This window comes from Dermochelys coriacea, chromosome 1 (assembly GCF_009764565.3).
Source record: "Dermochelys coriacea isolate rDerCor1 chromosome 1, rDerCor1.pri.v4, whole genome shotgun sequence".
Taxonomy (NCBI): Eukaryota; Metazoa; Chordata; order Testudines; family Dermochelyidae; genus Dermochelys; species Dermochelys coriacea.
This window is the reverse complement of record NC_050068.2, coordinates 15780965-15798826: the sequence shown is the minus strand read 5'-3', so window position 1 is coordinate 15798826 and position 17862 is coordinate 15780965. Positions and strand designations below refer to the sequence as shown.

General features: G+C 44.9%; 1 long non-coding RNA gene across 3 annotated transcripts; it reads right to left on the bottom strand.

The window, feature by feature from the left end:
• Nucleotides 1-7800: 7800 nt before the first annotated feature.
• LOC119848342 lies at nucleotides 7801-16735 on the bottom strand. Of its 3 annotated transcripts, none has more exons than XR_005290241.2 (6): nucleotides 16531-16735; nucleotides 12828-12949; nucleotides 12384-12526; nucleotides 11437-11511; nucleotides 8830-8978; nucleotides 7801-8223 (listed from the first exon to the last, which is right to left on the bottom strand). It is a non-coding gene; the product is annotated as an uncharacterized LOC119848342 (long non-coding RNA). The 3 variants fall into 3 exon arrangements; XR_005290242.2 differs by having other exon boundaries at nucleotides 16616-16735; XR_005290240.1 differs by lacking the exon at nucleotides 16531-16735 and adding an exon at nucleotides 15032-15150.
• Between the last annotated feature and the right edge of the window lie 1127 nt (nucleotides 16736-17862).

Below are 17862 nucleotides of genomic sequence, written 5' to 3'. Positions count from 1 at the left end.
CTCTGTCATCTGTAAAATGGGGATAACACGCTCTCTGCCTTGTCTGTACAGATTGTAGCTTCTTGAGGCAGGGATTGTCTATTACTATATATAATGCCTACAGCTGTGACCTCCAGGTGCTATCGTAATACAAATAATCATTTTCCCGGTGGGTGGGGAGGAAAGGGGCCTCCTCAGAGTCACCTTACTGCAACTCTGAGGCTGCATTAGCAGTGGGGGTTCCTTCCCCCATCCAATGTGAAAATCCCCAGTCCATAGCCCTGTTTTTTGGAGCAGAAGTCAGGCCCCCAGTACAGCAAAAGACTTAAGCCAGGAGTTCTCAAACTTTTTTTGTTAGGACCCCCTATGAAAATATTTCAGGCTGTGATGACCCCCCCCACCCCAAAAAATGATGACTCTTCGCACCATACCACCCTTACTTCTGTGCTGCTGCTGGCAGCAGCGCTGCCTTCAGAGCTGGGATCCCCAGCCAGCAGCCATTGCTTTTGTGTCCCCCCCCCACTAGTCTTGTGACCCTGTTTTGGGTCGGGACCGTCAGTTTGAGAAATACTGACTTAAGCAGATGAGTGATCCCATCTCTATTTGGCAAAACACTTAAGCAAAAGCGTGTGGAAAGCCAAACTCATATATAAGTGCTCTGCTCAGCCAGGGCCTTAGCTCTACATGCCCTCCTCCAACATGGTGTGTGGCCACATAGGTCACTTCTTTTCTATTCAGCTCATATTATGTTTAAAAGATTAATGAGACATAGCTCCTTGATTTAGAATATATTTCAGACATTCTTACTTCAGATCATTTGGCCTTCGTTTGGTGGGTCGTGTTAGCAGAATGATTTATGGATATTTATTTCCCGAAGTGGTGTTTGAACATTGATAGAGTGAATGTTGATACTATTAAAGCCAGATAATCAATGCACATTTAACAGCGCGTAGGGTGTGCTAAACTATCTGACAGTAGTTTAGGGCAGGGAGGAGGACAGCCAAGGATACTTTTGCTGGTTTCTTGAACACTGCATACGCTTCAGCATTCACAAAGATCCTGATTGCTGCAGACACATCAGTGAACAAACAACTTAGAGCTTCATTCTATATGCGGTGTCTGATTTGCTAAGATCTACTGACAACACGTACAGAAGAGGAAGCCTGTAAAGCACCGCTGGAGAGGTCTTCTCCAATTTATTGCAGTATTCCATCAATGAGGGCTATATTACAATTGGCTCTTGTACAGGTACATGGGTGGTCACACAAAGAAATCCTTCCTACCCATTGTAAGGGTCAATCCAAAATAGCAACCCACTTGAACAGACCCTGCTCGTATCCTTCTTCCACCAGCAAACAAATCATCCAAAAGAAGAGTGGGGAAGAAACAGGGGCATGGGCCCTGCTCCATTTCCAGACTGGTCTGTGGAGCAGGAATGGTGCTCCATGAGGAGCAAGCTAATAGATTGTGAATTGCATGCCTCTCCTCTGAGCATTGGAGAGATCAGGAAGGATTGTGCCAATGAGGTGCAATCTCTCCTAGAGTAGCCCACGGGCAGTACATGCAACAGCTTCCTCTAGACAAGGATACAAACTAGGCCCCACTATGTGCCTAATTTAAGACATGAGTAGTCCAACTCATGAATCATAGAATATCAGGGTTGGAAGGGACCTCAGGAGGTCATCTAGTCCAATCCCCTGCTCAAAGCAGGATCAATCCCCAACTAAATCATCCCAGCCAGGGCTTTGTCAAGCCTGACCTTAAGAATTTCTAAGGAAGGAGAGTCTACCACCTCCCTAGGTAACGCATTCCAGTGTTTCACCACCCTTTTTCCTAATATCCAACCTAAACCTCCCCCACTGCAACTTGAGACCATTACTTCTTGTTCTATTATCTGCTACCACTGAGAACAGTCTAGATCCATCCTCTTTGGAACCCCCTTTCAGGTAGTTGAAAGCAGCTATCAAATCCCCCCTCATTCTTCTCTTCCGCAGACTAACAATCCCAGTTCCCTCAGCCTCTCCTCGTAAGTCATGTGTTCCATTCCCCTAATCATTTTTGGTGCCCTCTGCTGGACGTTTTCCAATTTTTCCACATCCTTCTTGTAGTGTGGGGCCCAACACTGAACACAGTACTCCAGATGAGGCTTCACCAATGTCGAATAGAGGGGAACGATCACGTCCCTCAATCTGCTTGCAATGCCCCTACTTATACATCCCAAAATGCCATTGGCTTTCTTGGCAACAACGGCACACTGTTGACTCATATCCAGCTTCTCATCCACTGTAACCCCTAGGTCCTTTTCTGCAGAACTGCTGCCTAGCCATTCAGTCCCTAGTCTGTAGCAGTGCATGGGATTCTTCCATCTTAAGTACAGGAATCAACTTGTCCTTGTTGAATCTCACCAGATTTCTTTTGGCCCAATCCTTTAATTTGTCTAGGTCCCTCTGTATCCTATCCCTACCCTCCAGTGTATCTACTTCTCCTCCCAGGTTAGTGTTATCTGCAAACTTGCTGAGGGTGCAATCCAGACCATCCTCCAGATCATTAATGAAGATATTGAAGAAAACCGGCCTGAGGACCGACCCTTGGGACACTCCGCTTGATACTGGCTGCCAACTAGACATGGAGCCATTGATCACTACCCGTTGAGCCCAACAATCTAACCAGCTTCCTATCCACCTTATAGTCCGTTCATCCAGCCCATACTTCTTTAACTTGCTGGCAAGAATACTGTGGGAGACGGTGTCAAAAGCTTTGCTAAAGTCAAGGAACAGCACTTCCACTGCTTTCCCCTCATCCACAGAGCCAGTTATCTCATCACAAAAGGCAATTAGATTAGTCAGGCATGCCCTTGGTGAATTCATGCCGACTGTTCCTGATCACTTTCTTCTCCTCTAAGTGCTTCAGAATTGATTCCTTGAGGACCTGCTCCATGATTTTTCCAGGTACTGAGGTGAGGCTGACTGGCCTGTAGTTCCCAGGATCCTCCTTCTTCCCTTTTTTAAAGATGGGCACTACATTAGTCTTTTTCCAGTCGTCCGGGACTTCCCCCGATCGCCATGAGTTTTCAAAGATAATGGCCAATGGCTCTGTAATCACATCCGCCAACTCCTTTAGCACTCTCAGATGCAGTGCATCTGGCCCCATGGACTTGTGCTCGTCCAACTTTTCTAAATAGTTCTGAACCACTTCTTTCTCCACAGAGGGTGGTTACCTCCTTCCCATGCTATGCTGCCCAGTGCAGTAGTCTGGGAGCTGACCTTGTTCATGAAGACAGAGGCAAAAAAAAAAAAAAAAAAAAAAAGCATTGAGTACATTAGCTTCTTCCACATCCTCTGTCACTAGGTTGCCTCCCTCATTAATAAGGGGCCCACACTTTCCTTGACTTTCTTCTTGTTGCTAACATACCTGAAGAAACCCTTCTTGTTACTCTTAACATCTCTTGCTAGCTGCAACTCCAAGTGTTATTTGGCCTTCCTGCTTTCAATCCTGCATGCCCGAGCAATATTTTTATACTCTTCCCTGGTCATTTGTCCAGTCTTCCACTTCTTGTAAGCTTCTTTTCTGTGTTTAAGATCAGAAAGGATTTCACTGTTAAGTCAAGCTGGTCGCCTGCCATATTTACTATTCTTTCTACACAATCGGGATGGTTTGTCCCTGTAACCTCAATAAGGATTCTTTAAAATACAGCCATCTCTCCTGGACTCCTTTCCCCCTCATGTTATTCTCCCAGGGGATCCTGCCCATCAGTTCCCTGAGGTTGTCAAAGTCTGCTTTCCTGAAGTCCAGGACCTTGCTGAACCTGGGCCCTAGCATTTATTATATAGATCCAAAATACCACTATCATACACATCTGCCTGACCATTATTCTCCTAATGTCAATGCATGTACCTGGATTCCCTCCATCACTGTAATAGCAGAACCTCAGAGATTTAAATAACAGGTTTCAGAGTAGCTGCCGTGTTAGTCTGTATTCGCAAAAAGAAAAGGAGTACTTGTGGCACCTTAGAGACTAACAAATGTATTTAAGCATAAGCTTTCGTGAGCTATGGCTCACTTCATCGGATGCATTTGGTGGAAAACTCTTTATTTTCCACCAAATGCATCCGATGAAGTGAGCTGTAGCTCACGAAAGCTTATGCTCAAATACATTTGTTAGTCTCTAAGGTGCCACAAGTACTCCTTTTCTTTTTAGAGATTTAAATGTCACTATGAGGCAAGGCAGTACCCTGGACCCCATTTTATAGGAGGAAAACTGAGGCAAAGACTAAGGAGCTTACCCAGGTAACAAAGGAAGTCTGTAGTAGGGCAAGAAATTGAACCCTGGTCTCGTAAATCCCAGGGCAGTACCCTAACTCCTGGATCACTCTTCCTTTCCATTGGGCCCACCATTAATTGCTTTCCTGTAAAATAAAATGCAGTGCTTAAGAGAAGTGCCTGATTAGCAGCCCTTGAGACTGAAGACCATGCTCCCAGCACACATTAGCTACAGCATAAAAGGCCATCTGAGCCTGTCTACATGCCCCAGTCAATGGGTCTCTCAACCCTGGGCTTCAGGGACCACCTACAGGGCATTGTCCCATCTACGCTAGAAAACTTTGCATCCATTTTCCAGCAACGATGTGGTACAGGTACTTTTACCAGTATGTCATAAGCATCCTGTTAGAAGGAATGGGGAGAGAGTCTTTCAGGTCCCAGCTCCTTCTCAAACTCTTCTCCTAGGGGTCACTAGTGCCATTCTCTCCCCTGCAGTAGCATCAGCCTTACTCTGGGTGCATCAGCTCCAAACACTCCTCCTTCTTCCAGGGAGTGACTACACTGTCCCAGCAGTAGCACCAGTCTGTTGCCAGCTTCCTGGCTTTATAAGCCCCGCCTATTCCTGCACAGCTGAACCTGCTTGCAATCAGCTCCCTGCTCCTTGGCGATCCTTCCAGGTGCAGGCTGCAGAGTTAAAGGCCTACCTGGCCACATTAATCCCCTTCCAGTCCTGTGGAGGTGGGGGTGGACATCCCATCACAAATACCAATAAATGTGTCCACTTTGAATATTTTATTCTAAAACAAAATTAAAATGTATCAAATTTTAGATGTTTTCTAAAAAGAGGATTTTAGAAATCTAACTTTATTCTTCTTCAAAACACATGAAACAATTATCCCTCCGCCTCTCAAAGTATCAGTTCATATCTTGAAGTCCTCACGTCAAGACTGGGTGCCTTTCTGAAAGGTATGCTTCAGCCAAACACAAGTTATTGGGCTCGATACAGGAGTACATGGATAAAGTTCTGTTGCCTGTGAAATATAGGAGGTCTGACTAGATGATTGAATGCTCCCTTCTGGCTTTAAAAATCTATAATTTTCCTTTGTCTTTTCCCTTTATTTTAGTGGTTAAAAGATAATGTTACAAGCAATTGATAAAATATTTCTATATGTCTTCAGTGATCCTGGTCTGTTTTACAGTCTGTAGATGGTCATATATTTTTCCTTTGTTGCTGTATTAGACACTTACGTTAACCACTTTGTTTTAGATTATGGTGTTTTGCCCTTTCTTTATCTCATGACCTGTGGAGATGACAGCAGGCTGTGCTGAAAGGAGAACTATCAGGTTGGAGGAGGTTCCTAGTGGAGGATCAGTCTTGATCTTATTTAATAATTTCATTAATGATACTGTCATAAGAAGTAGGAATGTGCTAATGAAATTTGCTGATGACAAAGTTGTAATACAGAGGGAAATCCAAATATTGTACAGAAAGAATTGGATGACCTCACAGACTGAAATAACAGAAATGGGATAAAATTGAATAGTACAAAATGAAGGTCATTCATTTAGGGAACGATAAAAGTTTCTGCTATAAACTGGGCATCAGGATCCCAATAAGGGCATTCAGGACCAAGGGTCATAGTAGGGTCAAACCTGAGGCTGAGAGTAACAGAGGAGTTCATAGTCATGTTCCAGAGTGGGGTCAATACCAAGGATCAGAGTTTGAGTCAGCTTTCAGGGTCCAGGTCAAGAGGTAAGGTCCAAATCAAGCTGAGTTCAAAGCCAGGAGTTCTTGAGCAAGAACAGTCATGGCAGATACAGGAAAGCTACAGTTGCCTGGACACTTCCTGGAATTCCCTAGCCCTTGGGTTTATATAGGACAGGGAGCCAATCAGGAGCCATGATGATACTGCCTCTCAGATCCCTTAAGGTGGGACTTCCCATGGTTTGTGTCCACAGCAGGTTGTGGAGCGCAAGCTAGTTACAGCTGCCACTGTGTGGCAGCTTGGAGGTGTTTACTGCAGGTAGCTCTTCTGGCCTGGATTTGAGACCTATTGGGCCTTATACTGGGGGCCTTATGAATTTGAAGTGACAGAGGAGGAGAAAGACCTGCATGTATTGGTCAATCACATGATAACTATGAGCCACCAATGTGATGTGGCTGTGAAAAAGGCAAGTGCCATCCTAGAATGCATCAAGTGAGGTGTATTTCCAGTGGAGACAGGGAAGTAATGCCACTGTCCAAGGTGCCGATAAAACCTCCTCTGGAATATTGTGTCCAACTCTGATCACCCATGTTCGAGAAAGATGTCTTTAAACTGGAACAGGTGCCAAGAAGCACTACTAGGATGATCCAGGGACTGGAGGGTCTATCTTCTGAGAAGAGACTAAAAAAAGAAAACAAAACAAAAAAAACCCACATCTTTGCTTGTTTAGATTACCAAAACAAAGGCTGAAAGGGGATCTGATTGCTCTCTGTAAATACATCAGAGAGGGAGAAGAGTGATTAAAAGGAAAATGTTGAGACTATAAGAAACGGGGATAAACTGGTCAGAATAGGCTGGAAATTAAACAATGGCTTCTACCATCTGAGGAGTGAGCTTCTCAAACAGCCTCCCACCAGAAGTGGGGGCAAATAACCTAACTAGAGTTAAGATGGAATCTGATAAATTTATGAAAGGGATTACATGATGGGGTTGCTTGTGATAGGAGGGGGCTGGATTTGATGACCCAACAGGTCCCTTCCGGTCAGTCCTATATCTGTATGACATATGCGAATTGTCCCATTGACTACAACAGAAGCCACTCTAAAAATCTACAGAATCAAACTGAGAACAATATCCTTTCTATAGCGTTTTGACCCAACTTAGAGTTCTACAGCAGAAATATAGTTTTCTATTAATGTTTGTACTATGGTTCCAAAATCCTATCAAAAAGTTATAATTTTCCTCTTGAATTGTACAGGGCTTTCCCAGGATGGGTATATCATCTGGTCATTTATTATTCTTGTGTTTTACGACAGAGTGGATACCAAGGACTCTGTCAGCTTCTAAAACTACTTTACAATAGTCCAGAAGACACAAAAGTAATGAAGATATTCAGCACACAAGTGTAATGTTTTTAGCACATGAGCGTAACATATCTCCCATCAGTGAAAATCCAATCTCCACCAAGAGATGCATGAGTCACCCTATATTTACCAGCAGGAAAATTATGGATCAAGCAAGCTGCAAAGATGATAGAGTAGCTTTCTCATGCAGATAGATGTGCAGAATCCAAGGGAACACAACTGTAAAATTGGTAGCATGAATAAATTTCCACATAATGCAAAAAACTCTGACTTGTAAAAAGCTTAGCAGGGCCTAACAATTGGACAAACCTTTTTCCTTTTCCTGAACACTTTTGATAGGTCCTAATTAAAGCCTCTCTGGCAACTTTCTGTGAAATCAGAAGAACTAGAGAGTCATCTCTCACATTTTCAGGCTTCTGAGCCCTTCCCTCCTCCCCATCTACCTCCACCCACATGGGAGATTAAATACAACAGTCCAGACAAGATGAAATGCAATGCTCACACAGTTTTATTTGATTGATTAAAAGGCAAGTAGTAACCAAGTGGGAGTAAAATAGGTCAAATGTTCTAGTTCGTTATAAAAAGCTAACGGCATTGCTCTTGCTTTTTAAACATTTCTTGTAAACACATGCCACTCATTGTAAATGAGGAAAGTAAGGTTTTAAGGGGAAATAAATTGCAAACTGAAGGGACGAGGTGGACGGAGGGGATCACATAAGGATGGCTCCTCGTTGGCAAACACAGAGTAGAAAACAGCTGAAAGGCACGTCAATGGCATGACCAGGAGACAGTACTGCAGATGCCGAGCATAGCAGTTATAACAGCAGCAACAGCCATATTTACAGGTTGAAGTGCCGTCCATTACAGACTCTTCCATAAGTCCCATAAAACATGGGCACTGGGAATGTTTTCTCCTGAAGATAATAAGGACATAAGGAAGTTACTGGACAAGAAAAGGTTATTTCCCCCACGCACGTGCACACACACACACGCCTCTCCAGCTTCAGCGTCTCTGTCCCACCTCTCTAATTTGTTACTCTGTCCTTTAGTTCCGTCTTCCTCCATTAATATATCTAGCTTTCTCAAACCTCACTTTGCTGTTTGCTTCAGTGGCCTTATTAGTTGTACTACTCAAGCTATTCCCTGCAACCCCTCCAAAGAGTTTGTCCTCCCTGCCGCCACTTAACAGACCATGTTGCAATCACTTCTGGTTTCCCCTTCCACCCTCAGTCTGGAATATTGTCATTTGCTTCTAATTGGACTCTCCTAGGAAATAACCTGGAAAGTGCAGCAGTTACAAGCATCTCTGCCTATCCACTTCTTGACATATGAAGAGATCAGCAGTAGCACAAGCTTTCTGTGATTCACACAGCTATCTGTCTAGAGGCTTATCACACACTAACACCTGGCAGAAAGGCATAATAAGATCCAATGGTTGGAAGCTGAAGCTAGACAACTTCAGGCTAGAATCAGACACAAAATTTTAAGACTGAGGGTAATTAGCCATCAGAACAACCTACCTGGGGAATGTGGTGGATTTGCCATCAATGAAGGCTTTAAATCAAGACTGGATTGCTACAGCCTGGCCTCGTTCCTCTTCCAGACAGTCACCAGTCTGTTGTGAGTGGATCCAACCACTTGATCTCAGGTGTGTCTAAGCTCCCTGGGTCTAGGTAGAGTTTAGTCACTGTTTTTAGCTCTGGGTTTATAGGTCACCCTCCCAGGTACAGACTTCTTGTCTGATCACTTCCTTGGGATGTGGGACTCTGAAGTCCAGTCATCCTAATCCCTGGAACCAATGTCTCAGACCTCCCAAGCTCCTATTTGCTCATACTTGCTCCCCCAAATTTCCACCTAGCTGTGGTTAATCTGGGTTCTAGTTTATCCCCTTCAGGTACAAAGTGACAGGCAAGCAAGGATCACAGGCTTAGCAATGGAATTTCTCAACCACAGTCACTTTACTCTTAAAAAGCACTAGAGAGATCTCTGCAAAATAACATGAGATGCACCCTCCCACTAGTCTGGCCCCTTCTGTGTGTCTAAGGTCTCACAAGCATTTCAGGTTAGGCAGAGTCCCTTCTGCCCTCTCTGTCTCTAACCTGGTCTTCTCATATGTAGCAATGGATGCCTGTCCCACCTCCCATGGAAGCATCTGCCCTGAAATACTGACTCTGTCCCTTTTTGCTGACCAAGAATGTATCATTTTAAATGTATCCTTGTAATGAGGTAGACTGGCCCTTTAAGACTGTAGAGGGAAGTCTCCAGGGCCATACTTCCCTATTCCAGGGATTGGAGTGGAAAGACAGACCCACTGGACAAAGGAAAGAGCCACTGAGAGAGAAGAACTGGTCCCAGGGCAGCAGTTTATGATTTGGAAAAGAACCCAGAATGCTGATTCTGCATCACGCCCAGCACCAGTGCTTTGAAGTGGGACAAGGTGGGACAAGGCTCTCCTCTCGGCCAGAAGGAATCATGGGAAGTATAATCTTTGGGTGGCTGGGTTTTTAGGCCTCCATAGAAGGGCATGCTGGAAAGAGAGGGTTAGATATAAGCATAACAAAAGAGACTGTGGAAGGATTTGGAAATGCTAGTGCTCTCTTCCAGAGAGGGGAACTCTACCTGATTAATTGGGGCTTCGTCTTCCAGATCTCTGTGGGGTGTCTGGATTCTAATCAGAAATGCCTTGCAGAAAGAAACCCACCAGCGAGGGGCCATTTGTTTGCTTTTGAACTTTCACACCAGACTATTCTGAACTTCACAACCACACATCTGGGAAAGTCTAGATTCTCCGAAAAAAGAAACCCATGGGGAAGGGCTGTATTTGTTTTGTTTTGAAGTACTACCTGCATGGGGTCTTCTGTGAAGAACCACAGTCTTACACTGACCAAAAGCCATTATTATTTAATGGCTGGTTTTAAGCTATGTTAAATAAAATTGGTGGTTCTCAGTATACTTCCTGCTGGGCTATGTTTGTATCATATAACTGACCACCACCAGTTAGCTCAGATTCAAGGGTTCATGGACCAGAAGTCAAAACAGGTTGCAAGGGGTCATGACCATCCATTCTTTTCCATATTGCTAAATGGAAAGTGGGGGGTGGTCTTGGGAAAGCTGGCTGGAAAAATTCAGATGAAATTTCCATTTGTTAGAAATTGCCCATTCACTGAAAATGAAATGTTCAATTTCCATGAATTTCTGCCAGAATCCTGCCTGATTTCCCCTACCTGTCTCCTCAGCAGCACCCCCAGCAGGCCAACAGGGAACTCAGACTTCCAGGCTTGCATGGCTTCCAGTGCTCATAGCTCAAGGGCAGCCTGCCAGGGAGACTGCCCCAGAGCCAGTCCCAGAGACTGCCCCCCTCCATTCCCTTTTGCAGAGAATTTTAAGATGTTTGGTTTTAGTTCCAAATCAGAACAAAACCAAACATCAGAACATTGAAATCTTCTATGAAATGGCAGAAACGCCTTTCTCTGCCCAGCTCTAGTTCTAGCTATATGAAAGGGCAGGGAGGGTGAGACGGTTTCCCCATATGGAAAAGTTGGTCTACATATTGAAACGTCTGAGAACCAATGCCCTAACTGACAATCTTAGAGTGGTGGAGCACAAAAGAGGTGTGAACACCACCACTTTTGGGCAAATTCTGGCCTCAGAGACTTTAAGGCCAGAAAGGACCATCTTGATCATCTAATCTGACCTCCTGTGCATGGCAGGCCACAGAACCTCACCCACCCACTTCTGTAATAGACCCTAACCTATGGCTGAGTTACTTAAGTCCTCAAATCATGCTTTAAAGGCTTCAAGTTAGAGAAAAATCAACCATTTACACTAGTTTAAACCTGCAAGTGACCCATGCTGCAGAGGAAGGTGAAAACCCCCCGGGGTCTCTGTCAATCTGACCTGGGAGGAAAAATTCCTTCCCAACCCCAAATATGGCAATCAGTTAGCCTCTGAGCACAGAGGCAAGACCCACCAGTCAGACACCTGCACAAGAATTCTCTGTACTAACTCGGAGCCCTCCCCATCAAGTGTCCCATCACTGGCCATTGGAGATATTTGTGCTAGCAGTCACAGATCTGCTACATGCCATTGTAGTCAGTCTCGTCACACCATCCCCTCCATAAACTTACCAAGCTCAGTCTTGATGCCAGTCAGGTTTTTTACCCCCACTGCTCCTCTTAGAAGGCTGTTCCAGAACTTCACTCCTGTGATGGTTAGAAACCTTTGTCTAATTTCAAGAATAAACTTATTGATGGCCAGTTTATCTCTGTTTGTTGTTGTGTCCACACTGGTGTTTAGCTCAGGGGTGAAAGTAAGGCTTTAAAGGACTTTAAAGGACCCTCCTTAAAGCGCTGCTCCTTTTGTGTCCTCCTGTTGGCAGGGCCACTGACAGGAGGGTGCAAAATGGGCAGCGATATTAAAGTGCTCCCGTGGCAAAAGGACCCTGCTTAAAGCAGCTGCGCTTTAACGTCCCTGCCCCTTTTGCCCCCCCCCCCCGGCTGCTGATGGGGGAGGACAAAAGGAGCAGCTACCCTGGGGCCGGCGATTTAAAAGGGCCCGGGACTCTGGCCACTGCGGCAGCTACCGGAGCCCCAGCCCTGCCCCTTCTGCCTGAGGCCCTGCCCCTTCCAGAGGGTGTGGGGGGAAAGCTGCCCCCCCCACACCAGTAAGAGAGAAATTTTACTTTCACCCCTAGCTTGGCTTAAATAACTCCTCTCCCTCCCTAGTATTTATCTCTCCGATGTATTTAGAGAGAGCAATCATGTCTCCCCTTGGCCTTCATTTGGTTAGTCTTAAACAAGCCAAGCTCTTTGAGTCTCTTCTCATAAGATAGGTTTTCCATTCCTCGGATCATCCTAGAAACTCTCTCTGCACCTATTCCCACTTTGAAAAAAAGAAAAGGAGTACTTGTGGCACCTTAGAGACTAACAAATTTATTTGAGCATAAGCTTTCGTGAGCTACAGCTCACTTCATCGGATGTGAAATTCATCTTTCTTAAACATGGGAAACCAGAACTGCACACAGTATTCCAGATGAGGTCTCATCAGTGCCTTGTATAATGGAACTATCACTTACCCTATCGCTTCTGGAAATACGTCCCCTGATGCATCGCTGGGACTACATTAGCCTTTTTCACAGCTGCATCACATTGGTGACTCATAAATCTGGTTGATCACAGGATGACTTTCTCCTCCTCTGTCTCTTGCAACAGGTAAATCCTGAGCTTACAGCAAAAATTCTTGTTGTTAGTCCTTAAGTGCATGATCTTGCGCTTTGCACTATTCAATTTCACCCCATTTCTATAATTCCAGTTTTCCAGGTCATCCAGATCTTCTTGTACAATATCCTGGTCCTCCTCCATATTTGCAATACCTCCCAATGTTGTGCCTTCTGCATATTTTATTAGCACACTCCCACTTTTTGACCTGTAATTATATCTGGTGAACTCACCTGACGTGGGTATAACTGAGGGTGGTTTAATGGTACTTAGTTCTTTATACCTGCAAAGCACTACCTTACCTAGTTAATCCTCAGAACCCCCTGAAGGTAGATAAAGGTAGGTGGGTTTGCATTCTTCAAGCACACATCCTTGTGGTATAGCATGCCACTGGAATCCCCTACCTCAGTTTCCCTGAAGGTTCCTGGAAATAGAATCAAAGGATTAAAAGGGACCGCAAGGGTCATCTAGTCTAACCCCCTTCCAAGATGCAGGATTCGTTGTGTCTAAACCATCCAAGACAGATGGCTCTCCAGCCTCCTTTTGAAAACCTCCAGTGAAGGAGCTTCCACAATTTCCCTAGACACTGTTCCATTGTCCTACTGTTCTTATAGTGAGAAAGTTTTTCCTGAAATTTAATCTAAATCTGCTGTGCTCTAGTTGGAACCCATTGCCTCTTGTCTGCCCTCTGTGGCAAGAGAGAACAGCTTTCCTCCATCTTTTTTATGGCAGCCTTTCAAGTCTTTGAAGATCGCTATCATGTCCCCGCTCAATCTCCTCTTTTCCCAACTAAACATACCCCGTTCCTTCAGCCATTGCTTATATGGTTTGCATTCCATCCCTTTGATCATCTTTGTCACTCACCTCTGGATCCTTTCCAGTTTCTCTACAGCCTTTCTATACATTGATGACCAAAACTGGACACAGTCCTCCAGCTGAGTCCTAACCAGCACCAAGTAGAGCGGCATGATCTCCTCCTGTGACTTGCATGCTATGTCTCTGTGATAAATGAAGGGGGCGCAGCTACCTTTTATGGACACCCAGCCAGACAGTTAGCTATAAAATCCCCGTTAGTAGCTGTTCTCTACTTGCTTTACCTGTAAAGGCTTAAAAAGTCTGACTGCATGCATAGGTAAAGGGAAGCGAGTGGGCACTTGGTGAAAAGAGCCAATGGGAAGGCTAGAACTTTTTAAAAATTGAAACAAGACTCTCACTTTGTTTGTCTGTGGTTGTTCTCCCCGAGAGGAGACACAGAGCAGCAATGCTGTAAGAAGCTTTGAGCCAGGTATGAAAAATCATCAAATCATACCTAGGAACTACTCATTTGAAACCCTAGATATGTAAGCAGATCAGGAAATGTCTAGGAAGATGCAATTAGGTTTCTCTCGTTTATTTCTTTATGGCTTGTGGACTCCTCTGTGATAACCCCAGGTGTTTTTGTTTTACTTGTAACCTTTAAACTGGACCTCAAAGTTATTTTGATGCTTAATCCTTAAAAGTGGTTCTTTTTAAAAATCTAGCAATAGTCTGAGTTTTTAGATGCATTTTCTTTCTTTTTATTTTTTAATAAAATTTACCTTTTTTAAGAACAAGATTGGATCTTTGTGTCCTAAGAAGTTTGTGCACATGTTGTTTAATTAGCTGGTGGCAACAGCTGATTTTCTCTGTTTTCTTTCTCAGCTCTTCCCCGGAGAGGGGTGAAGGGGCTTGAGGCACAGGAAGGAATTCCCAAGTGTGCCTTCCTGGGTTCTCAAAGGGGTTTTTCTTGCACTTGGGTAGTGGCAGCATCTACCCATCCAAGGTCAAAGAAAAGCTGTAACCTTGGGAGTTTAATATCAGCCTGGAGTGGCCCAGATTAATTTTTAGAATCCTTGCGGGCCCCCACCTTCTGCACTCAAAGTGCCAGAGTGAAATCAGTCTTGACAGCCTCTGTGAATGCAACCTAAAATTGCATTGGCTTTTTTTTGCAACAGTGTCACATTGCTGACTCATGTTGAGGTTGTGATCCACCACAACTCCCAGATCTTTCTCAGCAGTGCTGCTGCCAAGCCCATTATCCCCCATTGTGTATTTGTGCATGTGGTTTTTCTTCCCTAAGTGTAACACCTTACTTTGTCTTTGTCCAATTTCACTTTGTTGTCTATAGCCTATTTCTCAAGATCTTTATCTTGAGATCAACTTTATCAAGATCCCTGTGAATTTTAACTCTGTCTTCCAAAGTGTGGGCAATACTCCCTAAATCTGTATCATCTGCAGATTTAATCAGTGTGTTCTCTGTTCCTCCATCCAGGTCATCTAGTCCTAATCCAGTCACAGCCAAGATCTTTGAAACAATATCCCCCTAAATCATTAAATATCACTCCGCTCCCCAATGGCCTCTTTCCACTCACTCTTCAGCTTTACGGATCACATAGTCCCAAAATGGGACTGTTTCCAGTCCTGGCCTGCAGACTTTCTGCTCAGGTTCAGGGGTTTCACAGCCCTGTTTGTTGGGGCATAATCCTACCTGAGTTCTGCCTCTCAGGAACACTTGCAGCAGCTCCTTTTTTGACCGATCTTGGAGCTCCCTCTTTAGTCACTCACCCAGTCAACTAATCGCTCTTGTGACCTCCAAGTGGGTCTAATAACTCCAAACACCTGCCTCTGCTGGCTGGGAGAGTGCGGATCCTTGCCCCCACCCATTCTCCAGACTCCTGGTCCCAAGCCCTTAAAGGGACATGTTCTGGGTTTTCCTATACTTCACCATCCCAGACACTATTCCCCAGGACCATCTTCTCTCCTGGCTTCAGTTGTTTCTTTTGGCTTCATTCACTTTCTCTAGACACACAAAACAGGGTACATACCTTTTCTGCCCTTATCCATTACAGTAAGCTATATTATCCCCATTTTACAGACAGGAAAGCTGAGATACAAACAGGTTAAGCACCTTGCTTAAGGCCACTTTGCAAATCGGTGGTAGAGTCAGTATTAAACGTGAATAGTTGGTTAGCTATCCAGTACCTAATCCTTCCTTGAGGTGCTGAGGTATGCTGCCCAGCAGTGAGGGAAGTTTGCATGCTGCTACTACTTGGTCTGGGTAAGTTTTGCTGTAAGCTAAAAGTTTTCAGTCTCCAGGGCTGTCAAGCCACCTTTAACTAAAACTGAATTGTAATAGAGCTTTTGCAGTCTTGCTTGGTTTACTTTGTTCCTTTGATGTGCAAGGATTTAGTGACATGCTTAGCAATACTGTAGCATGAGAGACATTGCATAAAATCAAATCACTGCTAGTGCAGAAGCTTCCAGATTTAAAGGCTCATTTGCTACCACAAACATGTAACTGCCTGACTGCAGGCTTTTGGCCTGAGACTCAGGCTTTTGGTAGGATTTCTCTGAACCCTTTGCAGCACCACAGCTGAAGGCACATGCACCATGCTATGACTGTGAAACTGACGTTGAATGGCCTAAGGGAGAAATATAGGGATAGCCAGTAGCATCACTGCCTAAAAATGCCTTCTTGCACCTTCAGCTCAACAGGAAGCTTAGCTCCTTCTTCCTGGATGAAGACCTGGGCACAGTGGTCCAAGTATTTGTCACTGTCAGGCTGTATTACTGTAATTCACTGTCTCTGATGATGAGTGTGTAACCCTTCTGTCAGGTAGAGCCGGCAGCAACAAGGATTGGGTTCAGTATCGAGGGGTTCCTTTTTAACAATACAACACAGAACTGAATCAAGCCCCCACCCAGTAACTTGGGCCAATTACACACCATCCCAGGCACCTGTACACACTTCCCCTCTCACAAGCACTGACTGTGTGTAGAAAAGAAACTTCTAACAAAAAAGGGGAAAATAACCCAGCATTAACTTGGGAAAACACCACAAGCATGGTTCCATAAGCATAAGACCATGAGCAAAACACCCACCCCAGAATACATTAGGCAGTGTCTGTTGCCTCAGGTCCTTAAGTCCTACAAACAAAAGTTCCTTTAACCAGCCCTTCCCCACTCCCTCCATTGCACCCCACTCACACTTCTTGTCATTGGTCAGTGAAGACTCAGAGGTGCAATCACATGAATTCACCTCCCACCCGGAGATGGGGAAGAGTAAAAGCACCTTGCTTGCTCCTCTGCTCTACCACACGCTCTGGGATGTCTAAAGGTCCCCCCCACTAACACAGCTTTCAGTTCAGCTGTTACTGGAGGAGCCTCACTGCTAGTGCAAGCTGGGCAATCTCTTTCACCACAGGCACTGTCCCAAAGCAGGTCTAATGCTTAGACCTGGTTATCAGTTATTCAACTCTATTGATCTGCCACAAAGGACTCTCAATTGAGTCTTAATCAGCTCTATCATTACACAGTAGAAAGAGGATGAGCTATATTGTGCCTAAGACCATTCAGCACCACAAACACCTAACCCCTCTCATCTCCACTGGCTTTTGGCACCCCTACCCCTGCTTAGCCATTCAGCAGAGGGTAAGTCCCTCAATCAGGGCATGCCAACCACAGTTCTGCTGTTCTTTAGTCACACAACAATGGTAACACACTTTATTACCCCTGCTCCACAATAACAAAGTGACCTGCAATCTAACACCAGCCAGAAGAGATCATTTGGGCAAAGCAGCCCCATCATGCTGCTCACATAGGCATCATGGGCGTGTCTATGCAAACAAGATCAGTGCCTGAACTCTTCCCTCCCAGCTCATTACTAGATGTCAAGGGAGAGCTCATTCAGACCCTGCTTACTGCTGTGAAGAAAATGGCTGGGTTGCTGATGGTGAAGACTACAGCTGCCTGCCTTCTCCATGCTCAAGACCCTGGCTGCGAGTCAGCCACCAATGCCAGTTTAAGGCTTTAGTTCTAATCTTCAAAGCAATTAATGGATCAAGCCCCAGCTCCTTCAAAGACCAAATTGTGACTTATGAATCCCTACAACAGCTGTGTTCCTCTGGGAGAATGCACCGCACTAAGCCCAGGATGGAAGCTGGGGACAGAGCACTCTCCATGATCTCAGTGGGAGTTAGCACCTATCCTGCGTGGGTGTTTTTGAAAATCCTACTAGGTGCTTACCTGTAATTTCAGGTGCCTAAATACCTTTCAAAATCTGGGCCCTGGATACGATGGTGATGGGTGGCAGTATAAAACACTAAGCAGGACTGATAGTTTGCTGTTCAGGCAGGCTGCAGAGCATACAGTGCTTCATCCTTACAGGAGGCAGTATAGTGATTTAAGAATAACTCATTCTCACCTCCACATCCCAAATGGCACAGGAGCTAGGCTGTGGGTTGGAGGAGCTGGTCAGGTCAGAGCAGGTCAGCTGAGAGGAAAATATCTCATTGTAGTGCATCTCCTCACTAAAGCTCT